General features: G+C 51.9%; 1 protein-coding gene and 1 pseudogene across 3 annotated transcripts in view; both read left to right on the top strand.

Annotated features, from left to right (window-relative positions):
- PEBP4 (phosphatidylethanolamine binding protein 4) overlaps nucleotides 1-10,541 on the top strand; it is a 253,860-nt gene that overhangs the window by 207,244 nt on the left and 36,075 nt on the right. The window lies entirely within an intron of this gene.
- On the top strand, nucleotides 1,597-2,382 carry LOC112401429 (40S ribosomal protein S4, X isoform-like; annotated as a pseudogene).

Below are 10,541 nucleotides of genomic sequence, written 5' to 3'. Positions count from 1 at the left end.
AGGGGGGTCTTCTCTCTCTCCCCCATCCCCCCATCCCCCCTCCCCCGTGTCAGCAGCCACGCATGCTTTGGACCTCTTCCGGGCAAGAAAAGAGGTTTCCAGTGGCTTCAAGGGGCACCTCCAGCCCCCAGAGGGGACTGGGGATGCTAAAGGGGTCCCCCGTACACCACCCCTGCCCCCGACACCTGCTGGCGCCCCAGGAAAGGGCCACCTGCAAGTGTGGCAGGAAGCATGACCTCACAGGCCCACCTGGCTTGCTGGGAGGCTCCAGGCTTTGGGCCCCGGCTGGGTCCCACCTCCTGTGGGTGGAGAGAGCCGGGAAGAGATGAAAGTGTCCTGATGCCCATCTCCTTGCTCCCCCGAAAACTCTGCTCCTCCGGGCAGCCAGTCCGCTGTAAACAGAGCTGCATGGTACAAAAGAGGACTCCCCAACACGGGAATTCATGCAACTTCCCTCAACAACCTGGCTTCTCAGAGGGCCGGCAAGGTTCAGAACGTACGGGGCACGGAGTCCAGACCCAGCCTCAGGACGATCCTTTGCCAAAGTGCATCCTGCAAAGGCACTGCCTTCGTGAGCTGTCTAGGGATTTGAACTAGCCGTCCTTTATCCTGGACTTAGAATGCCCTTGTGTGAAGCACTTCCTAGCATGTTGAAGGTGCTTACTAAGCAGCGTCAGGACATCCTTCTGTTGTTCTTGCCAGGCTCGTGATTCCAAGATGGCATGGCAGCTGGCAGCAGGAACCTCCTCCCCCCCGGGGTCAAGCAAGCCCCACCCACTCAGCTGTGTCCCCCACTTGTCTTCCTTTCCCGGCTCCCAGCACCCCACCTTCCTTTAGTGGGCCCAACCCCCACAGGCTCTGTATTCAACATTCTTTCCATGAGCCACCACTAAGTGCCTACCGTGTACACTGCGCTGTGCTACATTCTGCGGCAGCAAAGATACGTAAGTCGTGGCCTCAGCTCACGGGCCATTTACAGACCCATAAACTTATCATCACAGTTTGGGGTAATTATAACTAGTGTCAGAGAGGCAATATCATTTAGTGGTTAGGAGGGAGGGCACTGAGGTCATACTGCCTGGATTCAGACCCCAGGCTCACCTCGGGCAGGTTATTTAGCTGCTCTGAGCTTTCCCCCACCCCCAAATAGTATAACAATCAAAGTGCCTGAAGGCAGAACAGGGAGATACTAACTGTGCCTGGGTAGTCTTGGAAGGCTTCCTGGAGGAGGTGACATTTGAGCTATGTTTTAAAGGATTGAGTAGAAGTTTACCAGGTAAAGAAGTAACAGGATGGCTTTCTAGATACAGGAACAGTGAATTATACGTGGAAAGGGGCACAGAAATAAGCAGGGTGTTGGTGATAGGAAGACATGGCCCGCTGTGCACCGAGTCACACTGCTGAGTTCCAGCCCAGGAGGCTGGTCGCAGGTGACCCTCCAGAACCAGCCACGGGATGGCACAAGTACACAGAAGAGAGTGCTCCAGGTTCCACGGCTGGGTGATGATGGGGTTTCTCCAGCAGCCGAGGAACTAGTCCTTTTCACTGTATTTCTCAAAAAGAAGAATCGCCTCTCTTTTCGTGCCTAGCGCAGCCATGGCTCGCGGTCCCAAGAAACACCTGAAGCACACAGCAGCTCCAAAGCATTGGATGCTGGATAAACTGACTGGTGTGTTTTCTCCTCATCCATCTACCAGTCCCCACAAGCTCAGGGAATGTCTCAAGGAACAGACTTAAGTATGCCCTAACAGGAGATGAAGTAAAGAAGATATGCATGCAGCGTTCCATTAAGATTGATGGCAAGGTCCTCACTGATATAACCTACCCTGCTGGTTTTATGGATGTCATCAGCATTGACAAGACTGGAGAGAATTTTCTTCTGATCTATGACACCAAGGTTCGCTTTGCTGTTCATCATATTACACCTGAGGAGGCCAAGTATAAGTTGTGCAAAGTGAGAATGATCTTTGTGGAGACAAAAGGAATCCCTCATCTGGTGACCCACGATGCTCGCACCATCCGCTACCATGATCCCCTCATCAAGGTGAATGACACCATTCAAACTGATTTGGAGACTGGCAAGATTACTGATTTCATCAGATTTGACACTGGTAACCTGTGCACGGTGACTGGAGGTGCTAACCTGGGAAGAATTGGTGTGATCACTAACCGGGAGAGACATCCTGGTTCTTTTGATGTAGTTCATGTGAAAGATGCCAAAGGCAATAGCTTTGCCACCCGGCTCTCCAACATTTTCGTTATTGGCAAAGGCAACAAACCATGGATCTCTCTTCCTCGTGGAAAGGGTATCCACCTTACCATTGCTGAGGAGAGAGACAAGAGACTGACGGCAAACAGAGCAGTGGATAAAATGATCTCTAAGTGACATGATTGGAAAAGTCTTTGTACTTAAAGATAACTACCACATAATTTTAAAAAAAGAAAAAATAGAAAGAAAGAAAAAGAATCAAGATCTCACACTCCCCTGACCTGAGTATCCACCCAAACCTGAACCCACGGGCAGAGCTAGGCTCCCAGGAGGCAGTGGAACATCAAAGAAAGCAGGACCATCCTCGCCCGGCTCCAGCCCCTGCAGCTGTGAGCCTTCCCCCACCCTTCCCGCCCCAGCATTGCCTGGGCTCGCTGGCGGGATGGGGGGGTGGGCATACAGCCCCCAACACCCAGGACACAAAAGTGCTCCGTACATGGTGGCTCTTATTATTAATGAAAAGAGCTTGCTCTGACCCACACTTTTTTCACAACTGCTTCCTTCTCTAGTTTTTCACTTGACAACAAGCCAGGACTCAAGGGGACCAGGGAGTCGCCGGTGTCCTCTCGGCAAAGCCCTGGGTCCCCCTGGGCCTCAGGTCTGTGTGGAGCCTCTCGTAGCCCCACAGACTCCCAGACGCCACCTCCTGCCCAAGACAAAGCTGGTGGTGGGACAAAGGTCCCAACCCTACAACCAGCCCCTCGACGTAACCCCAGGTCTTCGTCTCCTCATGAAACCCTGGGCCTCTGCCTTCCGAGCAGGGCCTTGGTTGGTCACCTTGTAGAATACCCCAGACTCTGGGAGGGTGCTGTCCTCCCCACCACACAAAGGACGGGGTGGGCCGTCCCTCACTCACTGAGCCGTAATGATACCACCCCGCATCTCTCAGGCACCTGCTGCGGTGTAGACGCTTTCTGTTGAGAACCCTCACCGCAGCCCTCTGAAGTAAGCAGGGACTATTACAGCCACGAGGCAGACAATTCACTAAGTCCCGGGGAGGTTGAAGAGTGATCCTAAGGCCCTCAGGCAGGCAGGCAGCAAAACTGGGGGTCTAGGCCTTTTCTACTTGCAAACTTCCCCCGCCCCCAACTTTACACTAGGCCAGGCATAGCAAACTACAGCCCGCGGGCCAAATCGGCCTGTTTTTGTAAGACCTGTGAACTAAGAATGTTTCTTACATTTTTAAAGAGTTGTAAGAAAAGAAAGAAAGAAACAAAGAACATGTGACCAAAATCGCCTGTGGCCCACGAAACCTCAAATATTTACCAGGTGGGCCTTTGTAAAAAGTTTGCCAGCCCTGTCCTGGAGCCCATGGGGCCACCCAGGGAACATTTGATTCGGGACCAGACATTGGGTACCAGAGATCCAAGTGGAAAAGCCACAGTAGGGAAGACAGACGTTTGACCAGGACAATTGCTGTGTGACCCGCCGCTTCAAAGCCATTTTTAAAAAGGTCTTTAGTAGAGATGAGATCGGGTTGAAGGGAACACCAGTAATTTCTCTCTCTCTGCAGGCTTTATAGTTGATGAAATTTTTCACACACAATGTCTATTTCATGTAGTTAGTATCCTCACTTTTTCAGTGAAAAGTGGAAAAGCTGAGAGGGGAAATGACTGATTTATGGGTCCCTAGTGAATATCCTCTCCAGGTTCCATGACCTCAAAGCCACTGTTCTTTCCATCACACCAGGGCTGCATCTGAGCCCCAGGGCATCCGGGGAAGGGAAGCAGAGAGACGGTGCCGCGACTGGCCAGGAGGGGAGCTAGTGTGGTGACCACTAGTCCCAGCGCCTCTTTCTTGGCATACAGATTGCCTTTATATGCATCTCAGATTTCCTTTTTTTAACACAAGCCCAGCTATCTTGGAGCTGTTTCAGCCACTGAGTCAGCCCTTAAGAAAAGCACCCCAAGTTGCTGTATCTCGGGGGTGATTCTAGCCCATACTCATCAAGCTAAATAACCGCCCTCAAGGTCAGGGATGCCTGATTTCCAGTCCCAGCTCTGCCGCCAGCCAGCTTTGTGACCTAGAACAGGCCAGCGTCCCTCTCTGTGCCTCCCTTTCCTCCCTGGGAAACGGAGTCCCCACCCCCTCCTTAGTCCACATGGGACTGTGGGAAAGTGAATGAGATCATGTCTGTGTGGGGCTTGGCGGAAGGAAGCAGCAGTACAGGGTAGTATTATTTTCTGGGTCTAGCTGGGCAGTTGCCATGAAGCTGCTGAGATGTACAAGTCTTTCAAAGGCCTCGGGAACCCATCCCAGGAATGCCATGGGAAGGCAGTGTATCAGAGCCAGCTTAGGCTCCCAAGCCACTGGGGAGTGAGTTTAAAGCCCAGCTCAGCCACTTACCAGCTTTGGCAAACCACCCAATTGCTTTCAGCCTCAGTTTCCCCACCTGTAAAATGGGAGTAATCCCAAGCAGAGAGGGCTGCGTGGTTAAGGATTAAATAAACTAATCCTCAGCACTCATGTCTATGAGTACCGTGGGCCTTGTCAGGACACCTCTTTGTGTTTTTCCCTGAACTGTGTCCAAATAAGCACAAATGTCCTCCCTCCACGTTCCCCCTCAGGATGGCCTTCTGCAAGAGGGACGGGCTGGGCTTACCAAGCACCCCCTCTTAAAAAAGAAAAGTGAGAACCGAAGCAGTGAGCCCAGGCCTCTCCCGGCATCACCCAGGCAGCCTGTGACCTGGAGGGCCCGGGGTCCAAGGCCAGGAGACTGGGTGAGGGCAGGTGTTCCCTGGAGTCCTTTCCCCTTGAGAAGTGGTGGAGAAGGGCCCCGAGTTCTGGACCCAACAGTGCCAACTTTAGCAGCCAAAACCCTCCCGCCGGCCAGCCAGCCAAGGGCAGCAGGCCACAGCGCCCTTCACCCTCACCAGGTGCAAAATGAAGGGCCTCAGTGAGCCCCAGGCGTAAATGAACTGTCTCGGGGGCAGACATAAATGAACTGTCTTCCTGGCCTCTTTTTGGAGGGCAGGAAGGGACACAAAGTTGGGGGATTGGACGCCTACGGAGAAGGTCTCCGGTAGGCAGGAGTGCTGATGGAGCCGTGGTTGAGGTTGGTGGTGGCCCAGGCCAGCAAGGGAGCTGAGACATCCTTCCAGCAGAGGGTGTGAGAACCAGCCACGAACCAGCCGGGCCTCCTGCAGCTGACACCAAAGCTGCCAAGCCAATCTGGCCGAGACGGTCTGAATTAGTCACCAGTTTGGCAAGGAGTTAAATCAGTTACATAACAGCCTCCCTTGCTCTCCACTGGCTCTCCTGAGCTGGGCTCTCTCGGGATGAAGGGGCTGGGGTGGTGGTAGGGAGGTGACATTCTGGGAGCCGAGGGGCTGAGGTTCCCGCACCAGCCCTCCCCAGGCCCGCTCCAGCCCGGCAGGGCCAGAAGGAGGCGCCAGCTGTTCACCTCCTATCTGAGTCTTGGCCACCCTGCCTCCCAAACAATCTCTTGCTAGCCAATCCCTTGCTAGCCTTGCAACCCGAGGGCTCCAGGCTCTAAGCGTTAGCAGGGAAGATGCCCCAGACGAGGAGTTAAACTGTTTCTCAGCTCACGGCAGCTCAGAAGCACTTCAGAGCACTCCCAGGCCCACTTCTGCTTAATTTGTTATAAGACATCATTATCATTCACTATTTTCAATGAGCATTTAGCAAGCACCTTTGGTCGTGCCCTGTTCAAGGCATTGTAGCAGCTACAAATGTGAATAAGAAACAGATACACAGCGGCAAAAGTAGCTTGGAATTATAACACCTTTCCTCTGGAAAGGAGAGCACTTTCACGTAAAGGAACTCAAAGCCACGGGCCCCATTTCCTGCTGAGGGTCAGATTTAATCCCTGCATAAGGGCTGGAGAAACCAGCCTTGACCAGAGAAATGCCCGAAACGGTGCAGGCTTCCTGTGGCCGGGGTTTCTTGCTGATTTACTCACCCACTGCTCTTGGCTGAATGAAGAACAATAAATGCTTAACAGTATTAATAATGGGTGACGGTGATGGTGGTGAGCATGACGACAAAAATAGCGTTAGAGAAGAGTACACGTGTCGCATTTGGGGCCCAAGCCCTTGGGACTTTAATCCTTCCTTTGTCCCTATTGGCACTTCTGTTACACCCACAAGGTAATAGAAAACAGGAGTAGAAGCTTGGGAAACATTTAAGAGTCATTCACGCAGACTTTCTGGCTTCAAGCGGGACTTGACTAACTCATCCAGGAAGAGTCACCTTTGCAGCAAGTGGGTGAACACAGGCGTCCACGAGTGGAGCAGTAGCTTTGTGGGCCCTTCCTTCCCCCACCCCAACCCCGCAAGCCTAAGTTAAGGGAAAGTCCCCAGCCCAGGCTCTGGGGGACAGTGATAATATCAAGGGCCACATTCCCTGCTCATCATTCTACCAGACATGTGACATTAGGAACTGGTAGAGATCTCAGAGATTCCCTAGTCCAGCCTTCATTGTTCAGATGAGAACACAGAGGCCCAGAGAGGAGAAATGACTCCCCTGGGGCCACACAGTAGAGCTGGAACTCCAACTCCCATCTCCTTTTTTTTTTTAAAGCTCATTTATTTATTTTTTGAATATTAATTAATTAATTGATTGATTGATTAATTAATTAATTATTGGCTGTGCCGGATCTTAGTTGTGGCACACGGGATCTTTTAGTTGCGGCGTGCAGACTTCGTACTTGCGGCACGCGGACTCTTAGTTGCAGCATGCTTGCGGTATCGAGTTCCCCGACCAGGGATCAAACCCGGGCCCCCTGCATTGGGAGCGTGGAGTCTTACCCACTGGACCACCGGGGAAGTCCCTCGCATCTCCTTTTATTACGCCGTGAGAACCGGGCAGAGAGAGGTGATGGAGGACAGATGCAGGGAAGCCATAAGCCTCCCCTACTCGTGGAGGTCCACGCGATTCATAATTCCTGCCTCTCTGGCTCTGTAGCAGGCAGGTAATAGCTTTGCACAGAGGGGGAAGCAGCTGCCCCAAGGACGACATGCAAGTGGCCGTGATGCCAAGTCAGTGTGTTTCTAGAACAATGAGCCTTTCCCCTGTGCTCAGCTCCCTAGAAAAGAGCTTAAAGAGGTAAACTACCCTTAGGCCCACAGGCAAATTCCTGATGAGAATCTGAAAGTTTCTATCTCCCAAAGATCTCCGAGTGTCTACTTGGGAAAAGCTTCCCCAGCAATACTTACAGCCAATTAGAGAAAATTAAAGCATTAAATGGGAAACCTTGTGTTGATTTAGGCCACGCAATCGCTCACTCATTTAGCAAACTTCTACAGCGTCTACTCTGTGAGGATTCAGTGATGAAGAAGATAGGGGCTCTGATCTTGGTACACCCGCGGGCTAGTAGGTGAGACAGAAGAAGGAGCAGTTACCTCGGGGACTTTAATTCCTGCAGTGTAAGACATTTGGGGAGCACAGCAGAGGCGAGGAGTTGGGTAGCTTCTCAGAGGAGACGCTGGACCCTGGGCTCACAGGAGCCACCTGGAAGCCACAAGTCCACCCTGGGCAGATGCAATCTGATCCATTTGCTTTTAAGTTTCTCTTTGCCCTTCATCCCTTCCTCTCCCCCAGAGTTCAGACATTCTTTTTCTCATGGGAACATACCCCCTCAGCAACCCCTAGCTCCTGCCTCTGCCTTCAAACTTTCCTTTCCCACCGTTTTCCCCATTTGGGACCCAAACTGAGCCCACACCCTATTGATGAACGGGTAGACTTGGCATGGAGGTTGTGGGGAGGGGCCCCACTAGACTCACCCAGACAGATGTGCTCTGTCCCCCACACAGCTGTCTGGGCAGCCCATCTGCGCTCACTTCCTGCCTCCCAGCTCTAGCCCCTCACGCCTCCCACACAGGGGTGGGGAAGTCTGGTCCAAAAGCCAGTATTCAGCCCTCCTACCCACCCACCCACCAGCACACCAAAGCCAGTAGCCCAGGGCCCTGACTTCCACCCTCCACCCTCCTCCACAAGGAATGGTGGCCTGGAAAGGACTTCGGCAAGGGGGCCACTCTGGAAGGCTCTGTCTCGGGGTTCAACCTCAGGCTCTGGGCAGCTATGGGAGCTGCCCAGCTCTCTAGTTCTCCCAGCAACGTCTGTCCTTATGAAACACACTACAATATCACTGATCTGATTTCAGTATTTGGTCACAACTAGGGAGTCTGCTTCACTCTGGCCAGATGTCTCCGAAGGAAGGAAAAACTATTTTCAAGAAAAGGTTTTATGTGAGAAGGTGTCCCAGCTAAAAGTCTGCCCTTGCCGCGTTGACTCATTGTCAAGGTCCACGTGGTGCCCCCAGTTTCAATGCTGGGAGGCGGAAGGAAATGGGGAATCTCGCGAGGAATTGACTTCTCTGGAAACCTGTCTGCTTCTGGGGCGCTCTCAGTTGCCTCCTGGCCCCTGAGCAGGGCATGTGCATTCTTTGGGACTGTAAGGATAATTCAGGCAGCTCTGCGCCTCCCGTGAGCTGAAAATTTTTTAAGGGCAGGAACTACAGTCCCATAGCCCCCAGCCTCGGCTCTGTACATGGTAAGCACTCAATAAGAATATGCTGAACTGGGCTACACCCTGGCCACCTGCCTGCTTCAAACAGGAAAGTGGGGAATCTGATGAACCCTCTCAGTTTGCTCTTAGGAAACTCAAATTGGGCAATCAGTTAAAGGAGAGACATCGCCGTGATATGTCTCCATGATGGAGAATGGGGACGGGAGAGTGTTGGAGGAATGGGAAATTTGACTGTAAAATTAACAGGTATCTCCTACTCAACCCAGAGCCTTCTCGTTAATACTGCGTCCTAATGCATTAGGAGTTAGGGAGAAAGATGATAAATTGTTCCCTTTTCCTAGAAACGGAAATGTCTTAGGAGTGTGTGCAAACCCCAGAACCCTACATCTCCTGAACAGTGGGATTGCCTGGATGGAAACCGGCTTCTCTAAGCAGAAACGAGCCCCCAGAACAAGGGCTGGTGCCAAGAACAAGAGCAAAGCGCTAACCCAGGCTTTCTTGTTGCAAGAAGGGATTGCCTTCCTGACCGCCATTTTTAAATGAGGGGAAATTCCAATTCGCCCCACTCTTCCCACCACATCCACAGACACACACAGCCTTTGTATATGACTTTAGGTGAGGGGCAGTGCTAGCCTTTCTGCCAGGCTGGAAACCCATTAACCATGGATGTTGATTAGGGTTTTTCACATTGTTCATTTACGCGTCCTCAAGGTGACCAGACAACTGTGGAGTTAGGTCACTTTATTTTCAAAGTGTTTTGCTCAGTATCTAAGAAAGAAAATTTCTTTCACAAAGACATTCATGTCACTATTTTTCCACTTTACAAATCTGGCCACCGTAACAATGGCGGAGACCCTGAAATTCAGGTCCCAGCCTGAAAACTCTGATCACCCGATAAGTCTGAGCTTAATGTAACAGAAAGAGAAGGTGGATGAGAGATGGCTGATGACAAGAGGGTTGGATGACAGCTGGGCAGAAAGGCAGGCTGATAAGACCGCAGCAGGCAAGGAACCCCATCCTCGTCCGGGGCCTTTGAAGCAGGCTGCTTGGCAAAAGGAGAAGCTCCTTTGTTTTAGGAATGGTAATTTATGCCCCTGTGCTTTCAAACGAGAGTAATCCAAAGTTTTCTTTAAGTACACACACACACACACACACACACACACACACACACACACCCCTTCCCCCTCCTCCTCCTCCTCCAAGGCAAGGCTTCTTTCCACTAGCCCGGTGATTTGGGGCCTCTCTCCCTACTACAGGTTTAAGAGAAAGGGAAAATCCATATTCACCAATTCACCCAGATTATCCCACTAGTTCATCGTGCTAGGGAAGCCCCAGGACCGCACAGATGTTCCTGGGTATCAGACCCAAGGTCCACAAGGCAACTGGATCTTGGAGAGAAGGGACAGAGTTTCATTCCAACCACCTGCAAGAGTCAAAAATAGTCTTGTGGGCCCTCCGAGACCCCCAGAATAACAGCTCCCGTGGGCTTCTGAGTTGAGGACCCCAGCCTTTGCTCTCCTAATCTAGGGACTTAGGTTTAGGGTAGCAACCCTCACCCACCCCAACTCTGTCCAGAAGCAGGAGGCTTGACCTTGGACCCCCTGCAACACGGATTCCCTGGGACAGATTTCACAAGCCAGCACTGAGTTTTACTACAAGTTTCAGACAAAGAAGGTGCGTCGGAGCCGAGAGCACGCTTCTGCCCGCTGCGTGGGTGTCAAGTTAAATACCTTCTTGTCAACACTTGAATGTGTCGAACATCACTCACATGGGCATTCTTTAA

The sequence above is a fragment of the Neophocaena asiaeorientalis genome, unplaced genomic scaffold, assembly GCF_003031525.2.
Source record: "Neophocaena asiaeorientalis asiaeorientalis breed wild unplaced genomic scaffold, Neophocaena_asiaeorientalis_V1.1 scaffold429, whole genome shotgun sequence".
Taxonomy (NCBI): Eukaryota; Metazoa; Chordata; class Mammalia; order Artiodactyla; family Phocoenidae; genus Neophocaena; species Neophocaena asiaeorientalis.
This window is presented reverse-complemented; position numbering and strand designations above follow the sequence as displayed.